General features: G+C 45.6%; 1 non-coding gene across 1 annotated transcript; it reads right to left on the reverse strand.

The window, feature by feature from the left end:
• Nucleotides 1-4,613: 4,613 nt before the first annotated feature.
• On the reverse strand, nt 4,614-4,683 carry LOC132533276 (small nucleolar RNA SNORD121A). Its single transcript, XR_009545169.1, has one exon. It is a non-coding gene; the product is annotated as a small nucleolar RNA SNORD121A (small nucleolar RNA).
• Between the last annotated feature and the right edge of the window lie 1,317 nt (nt 4,684-6,000).

A 6,000-nucleotide genomic window follows, 5' to 3' on the forward strand; every position in this document is an offset into this window, starting at 1 on the left:
CCCACCTCCTGGACCACTACAAAAGCATCTCCGATAGAGTTTTGAGTGGGAAGAGGAGGTTGTAGTATGAGATACATATTACACTAGTTTGAAAAACATACATATAACAAAAGAAACTCCTTCCTTCCATAGAGACACTGTGGGGGAGCACGTGGTAGGACAATGGGTTAAATGCACATAGTACAAAGTACAGGACCTGCACAAGGATCCCAGTTCAAGCCTTTGGTTCCCCACTTGCAGGGGGTCACTTCACAGGCGGTGAAGCAGGTCTGCAGGTGTCTATCTTTCTTTCCCCTCTTTGTCTCCCCCTCCTCTCTCCATTTCTCTTTATCTTGTCCAATATAAAAGGGGGAAAAATGGCCTGCAGGGGCACCGAGCCCCAGCAATAACCCTGGAGAGAGAGAAAGAATAAAAGAGACCAAAGCACCAAAGCTTCCTTCACTGAAGTGGGGCCAGGCTCAAACCTGGGTCTCACACACATGGCAAAGCAGCTTACTGTCCAAGTGAGCTACTTGCTGGCCCCAATATTATATATATTTGCCTCCAGCGTTATCACTGGGGCTTGGTGCCTGTACTATGAATCCACTGCTCCTGGGGGCTATTGTTTTCCTTTTCGTTGCCCTTGTTGTTTATCGTTATTATTATTGTTCTTGTTATTTCTGTTGCTGTTGTTGGATAGGACAAAGAGAAGTCGAGAGAGGATGGGAAGACAGAGATGGGGAGAGAAAGACAGACACCCCCAGACCTGCTTCACTGCTTGTGAAGTGACCCCCCTGCAGGTGGGGTTCAAACGGGGATCCTTGTGTCATTCTTTGTGCCTCGTGCCATGTGCACTTAACCCGCTGCGCTACCACCTGCCCCTCCAATATTATATTTTTTACTGTGTATCCCCAGCAGATTCATGTGGAGTTGTCCCTAAGCTGTCGGTCTTATCCAGACATAATGCTCATCAACTGTGCTTTACAAAGCTATTTCAAAATGTATTGATTGTATAATTCAAATCTAATATAAAAGAATGTGCGATGATGCTTATCTTTTTCTTTTTTTTATCCTCCAGGGTTATTGCTGGGCTCGGTGCCTACACCATGAATCCACCGCTCCTGGAGGCCATTTTTTCCCCCTTTTTGTTGCCCTTGTTGTTGTAGCCTCGTTGTGGTTATTATTATTGCCATTGTTGACGTTGTTCGTTGTTGGATAGGACAGAGAGAAATGGAGAGAGGAGGGGAAGATAGAGAAGGGGAGAGAAAGATAGACACCTGCAGACCCTGCAGGTGGGGAGCCGGGGGCTCGAACCGGGATCCTTACGCCAGTCCTTGCACTTTGCGCCACATGCGCTTAACCCACTGCGCCACCGCCCGACCCCCCAGATGCTTATCTTTATTAAATGGAGACAGCCACAAATTGAGAGGAAGGGGGAGACAGAGAGGGACACCTGCAGCCCTGCTTCACCACAGTAGCTGTGTCCTTCACCCCTACGCTGTGGGGTAGGTAACTCATATTTTTCTGTGAACTATCTTTTCCAAGAAAAAAAAATTGGACAGAAATGCAAGCAACTTGCCAGAACACAGCCAACAGATAAAACCCGCCAGTATTTTGTGAGTAAAATATAAAGTCCTGTAGGACTTAAAACCCCAGAACAGCTTTTGCTCTGCTTGAGTCCGCCTAATCAGAGTAAGAATCACAAATTCCATGGGGCAACACCGCCCCCGAGTGGCTGTGCTTCATATTGGCAGCTACAAATCCAACTGAGGGAAATCAGCACTCTATATTTTTAATTAATTATTAAATTATTATTTATTTATTTTTCAATTAATTGTTGGATAGAGACACAGTGACAATGAGACGGGAGGGGGAGATAGAGAGGTAGAGAGACAGAGAGACACCTGCAGCCCTGTTTCACTGTTTTCAAAGCTTTCCCCCTGCAGGTGGGGGCTGGGGGCTTAAACCTGGGCCCTTGCACATTGTAATGTGTATGTCTAACCAGGTGCACCTCCGCCTGGCCCCACGAAAACTGCTTTCTTCTAGGGCACATTTCTTCCTGTTTTTCCCTTGCTAAGACTCTGCTGAGGGCTGTCCTTAAACATCGGTCTGCAGACAAGGGGGCCACAGGGGGGGCCTCCAAAGGATGTGAAGCATCCTTCTGTGATATATCCATTCAAGCAGGGTCCTAACATTGTCCTCAGGCGAGGGGCGACTCAAAACAAAAACAAAAAAACCAAACATGTTTCACGGGGCCTGGTGGTGACACACCTGGTTGAGCGCACATGTTACCATGCACAAGGACCTGGGTTTCTAACCCTTAGTCCCCAACTGCAGGGGGAAAAAGCTTTGCAAGTGGTGAAGCAGGTCTACAAGTGTCTCTCCCTCTCTACCTCCCCCTGCCCTCTCGATTTCTGGCTGTCTCTATCCAATAAATAAAGATTAAACAACAACAACAACAACAAAAGTGTTTACACATAGGGTACAAAGCACATATCCAGACAACAAAATGCCTTGAACTGCAGCCTGGTAAGTGGCATCGTGGATAAAGTGCTGGACTGGCAAGCATGGGGGCTCGAGTTTGAGCCCCGGTATTGCATGTACCAATGTGATGTTCTGATATTCTCTCTCTCTCATCATTAATATATAAAATAGATATTGGGAGCCAGGTGGTGGCACACATATTACCAAGTGCAAGGACCCGGGTTTAAGTCCCGGATCTCCACCTGCAGAGGGGAAATTTCATAAGTGATGAAGGTCTGAAGGTCGGTCTCTCTCTCTCTCTCTCTCTGGCCTCCAGGGTTATTGCTGGGGTTTGGTGCCAGCACTATGAATCCACTGCTCCTGGAGGCCATTTTTCCCATTTCATTGGATAGGACAGAGAGAGATTGAGAGGGGAGAGGGGATAGAGAGGGAGAGAGGGTCTACGGCCACACCATCCTGAACACGCCTCATCTCATCTTGGAAGCTAAGCAGGGTCGGGCCTGGTTAGTACTTGGATGGGAGAGAGGGAGAGAGAATGGGGAGGGGATGCTTTACAAGCAGTGAAGCAGGTCTGCAGGTGTCTTATTTCTATTTCTATCTCCCCTCCATTATCAATTTCTCTCTGTCCTTTCTTTTTCTTTTTTTTTTTAAATATTTGTTTATTTATTTACTCCCTTTTGTTGCCCTTGTTGTTTTATTGTTGTAGTTATTGATGTTGTTGTTGGATAGGACAGAGAGAAGTGGAGAGAGGAGGGGAAGACAGAGAGGGGGAGAGAAAGATAGACACCTGCAGACCTGCTTCACCGCTTGTGAAGCGACTCCCCTGCAGGTGGGGAGCCTGGGCTTGAACCTTATGCTGGTCCTTGTGCTTTGCGCCATGTGTGCTTAACCCACTGTGCTACCGCCCGACTCCCTGTCCTTTCTTTCTTTCTTTTTTTTTTTTTTCCCTCCAGGGTTATTGCTGGGACTCAGTGCCTGCACCATGAATCCACTGCTCCTGGAGACTATTTTTTCCCCTTTTTGTTGCCCTGGTTGTTTTATCATTGTTGTAGGTATTATTATTGTTGTTATTGCTGTCATTGTTGTTGGATAGGACAGAGAGAAATGGAGAGAGGAGGGGAAGACAGAGAGGGGGAGAGAAAGACAGACACCTGCAGACCTGCTTCACCCCCTGTGAAGCGACTCCCCTGCAGGTGGGGAGGGGGGGGAGGGGACAAACGGATCCCTATGCAGGTCCTTGCACTTTGCACCATGTGCGGTTAACCTGCTGCGCTACCACGTGACTTCCTTCTCTCTGTCTTTTCAAATCAAATAGAAAATAATAAATAACTAGATAAATAAAATAAATATTAAAATATACTTTGGGAGGGGAGTGCAGATAGCATAATGGTTATTCAAACAAACTGTTAGGCCTGAGGCTCTGAGGTCCCAGGCTCAATCCCCCACACCACCATAAAATACACACACACACACACACACACACACACACACACACACACACACACATTGCACCACTATGACCACCAACAATAGCAACAACTTTGGAGGCTGAGGAAATAGTGCAATGGTTATGCAAAAAGATTTTCATGTCTGAGGCACCATAAGTTCAATCCCCAGCATCACCATAAAGCAGGGCTGAGCAGTGCTCTGGTAAAAAAACAAATTTTGGAGGGTTGGAAAGAGAGCATAATGGTTATGCAAACAACTTTCATACCTGAGGCTCTGAGCTCCCCAGGTTCAATCTCCATTAGCCACCATAAGCCAGAACAAAGCAGTGTTCTTATAGTGAAATCAAATCATTGGCATTCTGAGTAAATTACAATCAAGAAGCTCTGCAGGTAGACCACTGGTTCACATTGGTCTGCCTAAGCTTCCTAGGCTCTATCCCTTACACTGAACATACCAGAGTGAGGTGGTTACTATTTTTTTTTAAATCTTAACTTAATTTTATTTTATAAGATACAGAGATGTTGAGAAAGGGGATGGGGAAGAGGCAGGGAGAGAGAGCGGCAGAGAGAAACCTGCAGCACTGCTTGTCCATTTGTGAAGCTTTCTCCCTGCAGGTGGAGGACTGGGGCTTGAACCTGAGTCCTTGTGTATGGTAACATACATTTAACCAGGTGTGCCCCTGCTGACATTTTCTTCCCCAGGAAACTCATAGTGACTGAATTCTACATGGAATCATCAGATATGTGTTTGAAAATTACCACATCATTGTTTGACTTTTAAAAAAAATATTTATTTTCCCTTTTGTTGTCCTTGTTGTTTTATCATTGTTGTGGTTATTGTTATTGCTATCGTTGTTGTTAGATAGGACAGAGAGAAATAAAGAGAGGAGGGGAAGACAGAGAGGGGGATAGACACCTGCAGACCTGCTTCACTGCTTCTGAAGCAACCCCCTGCAGGTGAGGAGCCGGGGACTCGAACCAGGATCTTTAGTCTGGTCCTTGTGCTTCACACTATGTGGATTCAACTATCTGCACTACCGCCTGACCCCCGACTTTTCTTTTCTTTTTTTTGCCTCCAGAGTTATCGCTGGCTCGGTGCCTACACCACGAATCCACCGCTCTTGGAGGCCATTTCCCCCCCTTTTGTTGCCCTTGTTTTATTGTTGTAGTTATTATTGTTGTTGTTATTGATGCCAGTGTTGTTGGCTAGGACAGAGAGAAATGGAGAGAGAAGACAGAGAGGGGGAGAGAAAGACAGACATCTGCAGACCTGCTTCACCGCCTGTGAAGTGACTCCCCTGCAGGTAGGGAGCCAGGGGCTCTAACCCGGATCCTTACACAGGTCCTTGTGCTTTGCACCATGTGCGCTTAACCCGCTGCGCTACCGCCCGCCCCCCCTTTTCTTTCTTTCTTTTTTTTTTTTTTTGGAAAGTATTTTATTTATTAATGAGAAAAATAGGAGAGAGAGAGAAAGAACCAGACATCACTTTGGTACATGTGCTGTCGGGGATTGAACTCAGGACCTCATGCCTGAGAGACCAACGTTTTATCCACTGCGCCACCTCCTGGACCACTTTTGTTTCTTTTTTTAAAGATATTTTATTTTGTGGTCCGGGAGTTGGCTCAATGTATAAATCCTTGGACTCTGAAGCATGAAGTCCTAAGTTCAATCTCTGGCAGCATGTGTACCAGAGTGATGTTTGGTTTTCTTTTTCTCCTCCTCCTATTTTTCTCATTAATAAATAAAATATTTTAAAAGGCAGATATAGATTTAAAAAGACATTTTATTTTTATTTATTCACTTTGGATAGAAACAGAGCAATTGAGAAGGAATGGGAGTTAGAGAGGGAGAGGAAGGGAGTCACCTGCATCACTGCTTCACCACTTGTGAAGTTTTCCCCCATCAGGTGGGAACCTGGGCCTTGAACCTGGTTCCTTACACACTGTAATGTATATGCTTAACCAGGTGTGCCACAGCCTGGGGCCAGGGTACTCTGACTTCTATCTCATGTGGGGTTATATATATATATATATATTGATTTTATTTATTGATTGATTCATGCATAAGATAGGCAGAAAGAAAGAAAGA

This window comes from Erinaceus europaeus, chromosome 15 (genome assembly GCF_950295315.1).
Source record: "Erinaceus europaeus chromosome 15, mEriEur2.1, whole genome shotgun sequence".
In the NCBI taxonomy this organism is placed as follows: Eukaryota; Metazoa; Chordata; class Mammalia; order Eulipotyphla; family Erinaceidae; genus Erinaceus; species Erinaceus europaeus.